The sequence below is a fragment of the Pinus tabuliformis genome, chromosome X (genome assembly GCF_031772625.1).
Source record: "Pinus tabuliformis cultivar Carrire ecotype Pingquan chromosome X, CPIR1, whole genome shotgun sequence".
NCBI classification, from domain to species: domain Eukaryota; kingdom Viridiplantae; phylum Streptophyta; class Pinopsida; order Pinales; family Pinaceae; genus Pinus; species Pinus tabuliformis.
Window position 1 is genome coordinate 398,344,496 of NC_142308.1, and position 10,131 is coordinate 398,354,626.

The following is a 10,131-nucleotide window of genomic DNA, read 5'->3' on the forward strand; positions in this document are numbered from 1 at the left end:
AATATCCCTTTACTCTATTATAGTCATAAAAGAATAATTTATTTCCTAATGGTCTCTTCCAAACATTTAGGTTCATCCAACTGAATTTTATCGTCCAAAATGTAGAAAACCCACTTGAAAACCTTTGTATATTTTCCTTCTCATCTCTAATATAGTTATCATACCTTAGGAAGTCAAAAAAAATCTTCTCATATATAGCTATCATACCTTACGAAGTCAAAAAAAACACCTTCTCATATTAACATGAGTTCAAAAAAATCTTACATCTTATTTTCATAGTAATGCTCTAGAAAATACTAATATTTCAAATATTTTGTTAAAATAGTAATGCTCTACAAAAGAATAATACTTTAATATTTTTTTGAAATTATTTTAGAGAATCTTTGTCTCTCTGATTTGATTATCTTGCATAAAAAAATCCCACAAAATAGAAGACTTCCCCTATGAGTTGTATGTGGCAATTTTGGCGTTTAGGTTTCATAAATAATTATATAACGAAGAGTGCTTCCTTATACCAATAAAAAATTTTGAACATTTTCCATCCCATCATTTTTTAATATCAAAGGCGGGTAGCTTGACCTTCCTAATCTCTCTTTACTAGTTTTTCTTAAACATTATCCTTTGATTTTTGAATGGAGAAAATTCTTAGCTAGTTTATGATTTCTAATATGCATATAATATCCCTATTGAATGTGCTAGAATGTAAGGATGTTAACATGAATTTAATGACTAGATTTCCCATGGATTTCTCACCTCGAAATGAGTCTACCTCCTTCCTCATGCCTTGATCCTAATGCATTCTCAATCTTCCCTTGCAATTGATTTAGGGTCATTAATAGTTGTGTGTGGTTTCTTTTTCTCTTCTTGAACTTTCAAAGGAATCTCATTGTCAAATATATTTCTCTCCATATCCATATTCAAACTCCTTATTACTCTTAGAGGTGCTCTACAACCCAGCACAAGGGAGATGTGTAGGTGTGATATAAGAAAGTATGTAAAAAATTTTACGTGTTGGCCCAATATGTTGAATTCATATCAATATGTTGAATCTATAATATGTAGAAGATTTGTAAACATTTACATGTGGGTTCCATTCAATAATAATAAAATGATAAAATTAATATAGAGCCGACTATGGGGGAGATGCTATAGAGTTTGAAAAAAAGTTAAAAGTAATAAAAAGTATAAAATTCAATTTGTTATATTGAAATTTTGTTTTTATTAATAATTACTAAAAACTTTTTAGATAAGAGAAAATCATAATATACATATCACATTGAAATATATAACATATAAATAGTATCTATAAGTTAATCTCCATATATATTATGAACTTGTAAATAGAATTTGTTGCAATACAAGGGGTCCATATCTTGGTTCATCAATAACGCATGCTCAAAAATCCAAAAATAGTCTCTCATTTCACAATAAAAAAAATAATAATTACGTTTGAAATATATTTAAACCCTCTATCACATTAAAATATGTAAGATATATATAACAGCTATAAAGTAAGATAAATTTTGTCATATAAATTAAAATAATAATTTTGTAAGCATATTTATATTTCAATGATAATCACATAAAAAATGAATACTTACAATATAACAAGATTTTTAATCATGGATATTTACCCCTACTTTACCATGGATATTACTAACTTGTAAATAGGCTTTGTCACAATACCATGAGCCAATATCATGGCTCATCAATACCACATGCCAAAAAGCCATCTCCCATCTCACAATCTATATATATATATATATATATATATATATATATATATATATATATATATATATATATATAAGTTTAATTCTATTACATTTTTGTAGCACTCTCCTTCCTAGTCTTGGAAATATTTTGCAATGTCTTATTATATTACATTACCTAAACATTTTTAATTGGTAAAATTACATAAAATAATAATAATAATAATAATAATAATAATAATAATAATAATTATTATTATTATTATTATTATTTAAAATATTATGACTTAATGAAATTACATAAAAATAAAAATAAAATTAAAAAAAATAAAATTATTAAGTATTAACAATGAAACTATCCTATATCCAGTGTAACTTTGGATGTATGATGGATCAAATAGCTTGAGGTGCAAACTTATTCTCAAGTTTTGCACTTAAAAAAGAGGTTCTAGTAATTTATGCCAAATATAATGATTATATTCTCTACTCTTGTTAGACTCTTATAGCTATTATTTTAATATGTGGACATTTGTGAAGTATTTATTCATATTCCATGTCTCTTCTTCAATCATATTCTTTAATGTTATTTTTTCATTATCCCCATCATAGCATTAACTCTACTAGAAGTATGCATACTACTAAATCTATTAGATACATCTCAATTCCAATTCTATAACATTGTTTTTCAAATGTAAGTAATTATGTAGTTTAATAGTTTATCCTCACATTTTTTGAAGAGATATAAAGCACTTATGTAAGATCTAATTCATCAAAATCATTCCCCTCTAAATTGACCTAACACATGACTATTCTCATACCCAATTTTAGCTTCTATTTTGGAAGTTACAACTCTATATAACCCTTTCTCTTCATGGATATTTCGTTAACACCTTAACCTATAAACTACATTTTCCCCAAATTTCCATGCAATTCAACTACACATTTTGTGAATTATAGAAATTGTGGCTTTGCATGCTTTAATAAGAATTTAATTTTGAAATTTGATCCATGATTCAAAAAATTTTCCTCTGCAAGAATACTTCCCTAATTATTAGCTTTAAGATATGTTTCCAAACACTTTAGCTTTAAGATATGTTTCCAAACACTTTTCAAAGCACATTGAATTTTCTTCCTATACAAGAAGCTAAGCAAATAATAACCTATATAGATCCATTTTATTGTAATGTACCCAATACCCCTCATGCTTTATTAAAAATATGGCTTCTATTCTTTCAAATACTAAAATTCATATTTCCTTTTACCTTTATCCCATATCTCATTGTTTTATTATTAAATAATTACAATTTGTAAGAATGATGATACAAATATATGAAACATCATTAAATTATTCAATTATCCATAAGGTCATAATTTATAAGCGAAAGATAATGCATTAAATAATAACTAAACAAATTAGAAATTAGTTCAATACCTGACATAAGTTATAATAATTTAATATTAATGCAAAACTAATTCATAGAAACATTCGTGAACATTTAGTTGTCTTGTCACTAACTTTCGTAGAAAGAAGACATTCCATTTAACCAACTACTCATTGATGCACAAATTTGTTGCACAAATTTGTTGTACAATAATACCACCCCTAGTTGAAGCTATGAATTCACAAGGGAAATTTCTTCTCATCACTGACTCTAATTATCTTCTCCTATCACAATTTCCATATTCATAATTAATATTCATTATTACGAATAAAAACTCCATCCTAAAATCTATTTTTGCGATAAGACTACCCAACCTAATGAATGAAATCCTCTTCTTCAAAGAATAATCTCTCACATTATTATTGTTCCCTCCAAGACTTGAAACAGAAATGAGTTATGGAAAATCGTTACTATAATTTTGGTAGTTATCAAATATAGTAAATTATTACAATGAAAACAATTATCGTTACGCATATTCATAATTAATTCATAATTTATGAGTGTAACTTGACATAATTAACCAACTTAGATCCATCTTAATTTTGGATCGATCAAGCGCCGAGAGGGATGAAATATCTCAATGTGCAAACCTCTTTTTTTAGTGCAAAACTTGAGGAAATATTTGCACCTCGAGAGATTTGATCCCTCTCAGTGCTTGATAGATCCAGAGTCAAGATGGATCTAGGCTGGTTTCGGTCGTGTGCGGCCAAGGAAGATCTATCAAATATATGATTAATTTTATGAATAATATTCAAATACATCTAATATTAATATAATCATTTTAAATATGCTAAATATGTCTAAGATTAATCTGGTCATTTTAATTTAAAATTTTCTTAGTTACCTCAGTTTGTTGAGATGATAAATAATGTTAATAACTTTAATGATGAAAAATTATGAAATAAAAATTTTGAATGCAAAGTGACAATGTGATAGTTTTTAATGATTGAAAATGTGAATAATAATAATTTAGCCAATTATAAATAGTCTTCATTATGCTCAATCTCAAACAATTTTCTTCTACTATTCTTATTGTCACCCTTGTTAGTTTTGTCATCTTTACATATCAATTATATGAAAAACACAATTGCAATCGTAGAACATTTAAATATTTACCTTGAGCTATTGTAGTAAACATCATTCCTTGTCTCTCTTGCTCTCTAATATTAATAAGTTGAATTACTATAACACAAAAATCAATGTACAATACCAATAATTTTTTGTGCTTACACTGAAATGAAGCACATTGTTAATCCAATCACTTTAAAATTAATGTACCATCATAAATCCAATTACATCAAATTAAAAATTAACATCTACACTGAAATCAATGCATCTAATGAAAGCAATCAAATAAGATTAGAAAACAACTTCTACATTAAAATCAATGCATCTAATGCAAACAACCAAATAGGTTTGTAAATCAACATCTACGCTCAAATCAATGCATCTTCTGCAAGTAAGAAAATAGGATTAGAAACCAACATCTACACTTAAATCAATGCATTTAGTGCACGCAATCAAATAAGATTAGAAACCAACATCTACACTTAAATCAATGCATTTAGTGCACGCAATCAAATACGATTAGAAATCACCATTTACACAGAAATAAATGTATTTAGTGCAAGCAATCAAATAGGATTAGAAATCACCATCTACACTGAAATCAATGCATTTAGTGCAAGAAATCAAATAGGATTAAAAATAATTTACATTGAAATCAATCCATTTAATGCAAGCAATCAAATAGGATTAGAAATTATCATCTACACTTAAATCAATGCATCTAGTGCAAGCAATCAAATAGGATTAGAAATCACCATCTACATTGAAATCAATGCATATAGTGCAAGAAATTTTCGTCCCTCTCTCCCACCTCCATATATATCTATATCTACCTCCATTTCTCCTTCTTTATCTCTCTATCTCATGGCCCCAAACATGCACACTTTCTCACTCCATATTTGTCAGTCTCTTTGTCCCTCCCTCCCTCTCTCCATCTCTATCTTCATCCCTCTCTTCACCTTCCATAAATATCTCTATCTCCCTTTGTCTCTTTATATCAATCCCAAATTATACACTCTATTTTTATAATCTATCTATCTATCCCTCCCTCCTCCTCTCCCTCCCTCTCTCTCTTCCCCTTCTCTCCCTCCCCCCCCCCTCTCTCTATTTCCTCTTGATATCCTCTCTCCCTCTCTCGATCTTACTTTTCACTCCCTCTCTCTCTCTCTCTCTCCACCTTTATGTCTTTATTTCTTTCTTCTTACCTTCCTCTCTCTCCCCCTCCAACTTCATCACTCTTTCCCTCCCTCTCTCCCCCTTTCTCTCCCATCTCTCTCTATCTCTTTCTTCACCCTCCAACTATATTACTATATCCCTCTCTATATTCTTCTCTCTCCTTCTCTCCCTGATTCTCTCCATCTCTCCTTCGTTGTCTCTTTATCTCACCCTTAGACATACACACTCTCTCTCCATCTCTCCCATTTTACTCCCTCCCTCTCTTCACTGCTCACTCTCTATGTCTTTTTTCTTCCCTTCCTCTCCCTCCTACAACTCCATCTCTCTATCCATCCCTCTCCCCTTCTATATCTCTCCCTCTTTTCTCCTCTCTATCAATTCCTCTCTCTTTCCTCATGTTGTCCTCTCTCTCTCTCTCCATTTTCCTCTATCTCTCTTCCCCTTCAATTTCTTCTCTCTTTCCCTCTCTCTCTCTCCATTGTCTCATCTTGTTTCTCTTCCTTCCTCTCTCCCCCTTTCTCTCCCATCTCTCTCTTCACCCTCCAACTTTGTTACTATATCCATCCCTCTCCCATTCTCTCTCCTTCTCTCCTCCCTTCTCTCCATCACTCCTTATTTGTCTCTTTGTCTCACCCCCAAAAATGCACACTCTCTCTCCATCTCTCACTTGTCCCTCCTTCTATCTCTCTATTTCTCACTCTCTATGTCTTTCTTCTTCCCTACCTATCTCCCCCTACAACTCCATATCTCTATTCCTCCCTCTCCCCTTCTCTATTGCTCCCTCTCTCCCTTTCTCTCCTACATCCCTATCTCTTCCCCCATCACTCCCCTGCTCTCTCTCATGTGCTCTCTCTCATCCTTCTTTTCTGTCCCTTTCTCTCCTACCTCCCTCTCTCTTCCCCCATCTCTCTCTCTCTCTCTCTCTCTCTCTCTCTCTCTCTGCCCTCCAATCCTCTCTCTTCACCCATCTCTCTCTCTCTCTCGCTCTCTCTCTCTCTCTCCAACTATGTTACTATATCCCTCCCTCTCTCGTTTTCTCTCATTACCTCCCCCCTTCTCTCCATCTCTCATTTTCTGTCTCTTTATCTCACCCCTAAACATACACACACTCTCTCCACTTCTTACTCTCTATGTATTTCTTCTTCCCTACCTCTCTCCCCTCCAACTTGATCTCTCCCTCTCTCTCTACCCTCCAATCATCTCACTATCTCCCTCCCTCTCTCCTTCTCTCTCTCCCCCATCCATCTTTGTGTCTCCTTCTCCCTCTCTTACCCTTCTATACCTCTCTCACTCCTCTCCCTCTCTCTTTATTCATTCCTCCTCTCCCCTCTCCTTTAGTTTATCTCGATGTCTGCCTTGTCGCTCCCCATATCTCTCCACCTCTATCACTCTATGTCTTTGTTCTTCCCTCCCATATATATCTAGAGTTAATATATATTAGAATATAACAAATTTATTATTGTATTAATTCAAAAGTTATTAAATTTAATAATAATAATCTTTTAATATTAATATTAGGGTTAATGATGTTTTTTTGCATGGTATTAATAATAATTTGGCCCGCGATATTTAGCCCATGGTATTAAAATGGTATTGGCGGCTTCACTTAAATAAAACATCTTTTTTGAGTTTTAGTAAATACAAAGAGGTTTATGGAGTAAATATAAAAATAGGTTTTATTTATTTTCAATACCTTTAGTTTATTTATATTTTTATTTATTTACCATACCTCTGGAGTAAGTAGGTTTTATTCATTTACCATGCCTCAAGTTTATTTATATTTTTATCTATTTACCATACAAAGTTTGTGCCTCTCTCTTACTATATCCCTCTCTCTCTCCTTCCCTCCTAAATCCTTCCTCATAAATATTATTTTTCACTTCACTTGCCGAGAATTTCCACACTTTACTTTTGGGGTTAAATTTATATAGATATAGAGAAACTATGTTACTATATATATATCTCTCTCTCCTTATCTCCTAAATCCTTCTCCGTAAATATTATTTCACACTTCTCTTGCCGAAATGCTTGCTCACAAATAGAATTTCCACACTTTATTTTTGGTGTTAAATTTATATAGATATAGAGAGACATGATTTTTCATTAGGGCCTATATTGCCTTAGATTAAATTAATTTTTTAGTAAATGTTAAATTTGTTAAATATTAAACATTAAATGTTTACATTTACGTTTACATTTACATTTTTACATGACATCTACCCAATAAACAATAGTTTAGTTTATGCTTACATTTAAGTTTACATTTACCTTTTTACATGAGATTTACCCTCATATTTATGTTTACATATACATTTACATTTACATCTACCCTCATACATGTTTATGTTTACATTTACATGTACGCTCATAGATGTTTATGCTTACATTTGCATTTGCATTTACATTTACATTTACATTTACATTTACATTTACGTTTACATCTACCCTTATACATGTTTATGTTTACATGATTTACATTTACATTTATATCTACCCTAATACATGTTTATGTTAAACATTTTTACTTGAGATATACCCCATACATGTTTACATATAAGTTTATGTTTAAGATTTTATGTCAGATCTACCCATAATGACCTCTAAAACATCTTTCATGACAATTACGTAAAAGAAACTCACCTAATTTTCCTAAGCAGGGATACTTCTCCAACCCAATGATGATTTGTTAAAAAGAAAAACTCACCCCATTTTCCCAACCAAATGATACTTCCCATGATTCTTCAAACTCTTGCAATTCAATCTCTAGATTAATTCAAATGGCACCCAAATACATTTCGATTCCTTTGGGAATTCAATGCATGGCTAAAAGGTATAGCATAGATTTTCGTGGCATCAAGGGGCGAAGTATCCTTTGCGGTACCGAGATACCTATTTTATGCACGAACCCCCATTGCTTAGTAAAATAGAAATAAATTAAAAACAAAAGCGCAATTAAAGTGTTAACGGCTTTGTGTTAATTTATTTCCCTTTAACCTAATTAAATCCCCTAATCTTTTTGCTCTTACGAACTCATAACCCTACATTCTTTCTTGCTTTCTTTTATAGGTTATAATATGTTTTTATTATCCTTCAATAAACAATTATACATACTATATCATTAAATTTTATTAAGCCCCGGTTGTTTAATTAGGCCAGCTTTTGTGTTCGACCAGCTCCGTAGCTAGCTTCATTTCTTTGTCAAGATACTTCCCATGATTGTTCAAACTCTTGGCAATTCAATCTCTAAGATTAATTCAAATGGCACCCAAATACATTTCGATTCCTTTCGGAATTCAGTGCATGGCTAAAAGGTATAGCATAGATTTTGGTGGCATCAAGGGGCCAAGTATCCTTCACGGTACCGAGATACCTATTTTATGCACGAACCCCATTGCTTAATAAAATAGAAATAAATTAAAAACAAAAGCGCAATTAAATTGTTAACGACTTTGGGTTAAGTTTATTTCGCTTTAACCTAATTAAATCCCCTAATCTTTTTTCTGTTACGAACTCATAACCCTACATTCTTTGTTGCTTTCTTTTATAGCTTACAATATGTTTTTATTATCCTTCAATAAACAATTATACATACTATATCATTAAATTTTTAACTCTACACAATATTGATCACCGAATCAAAGACCAGAACGTTACATTATACTGTCGATTATTGTTCTGCTTATATGATTCTTCAATGTAATTCCATGTTAAGTCATATAAACAAAAAATCACATATAATTTTAAAGAAAAATGAAACAAAACAAAGCATATATTTGGATGGTAACCAAGTCGGTCTCTACATAATCACAAATGTCGATGACTCAATCGTAACCAAGGTGGCCTATAATGTTATTGTTATGGTTATGCACAAACAAATTTTGATTTTTTAAATTACTTCTAAAATGAAAGTGGAGCATCTCAATACCGCACATTTCATTTATTCATTCTTTGAAAGGAAGAATTTAAAATACGAATATGTGATCACCGAAAGTAACAAAACTGTTACTGCAGGTCCACAGAAATCCATTTTATTATAATCCAATATAGGGAGATGGGCTCCCTCACTATACTCATTTGAACTAATGAAATTGAAGAAGAGTAAGTTTCACGCATAGGGAAAAATTTGTAATTGATATAATTTGTGTTAATTTTTTTATTAAAATAATAAAATACTCCAATCACCCAGAATAGTATTACTGAATTCAAAAGAAATATAGTTTAAATTTTTAATTGAACAAATAGATACATACAATGATATTATTGAATTCAAAAGAAATTTCAGTTTCAATTTTTAATTCAATCAATAGATACATTTTATAATTGTTTTTTTGGGCTGAAATTCATTTTCTTTATATTTAAGGAAATAAGTTAATGGCTTAAGATACATTGGCATATGACATGAGTGAAAATTTGTCCCTTCAAAAACTACTAAATAGTAATTTCAGATAACCTGATTTTCCTGGAATAATAGTGATGAATTAACTTACATTTACTTAGCAGCTAGCAGCTAGTAATAATTGTCTTACTATTTATTTAACAACTAAATTGTAATAAATTTTACACATTAAAAAAAAATTGATAAAAAAAATTAATTTAAATTGTTTCTTGTCCTATAGTTTTTAAATACCATTGAAGAACCCAATCATCGTATACCCAATATCAATATTTAATCAGTTAATTAATTTGTTGCTTTACTTTTTCCCGACCACTATATGCTTCGAAATGGGAGTTTC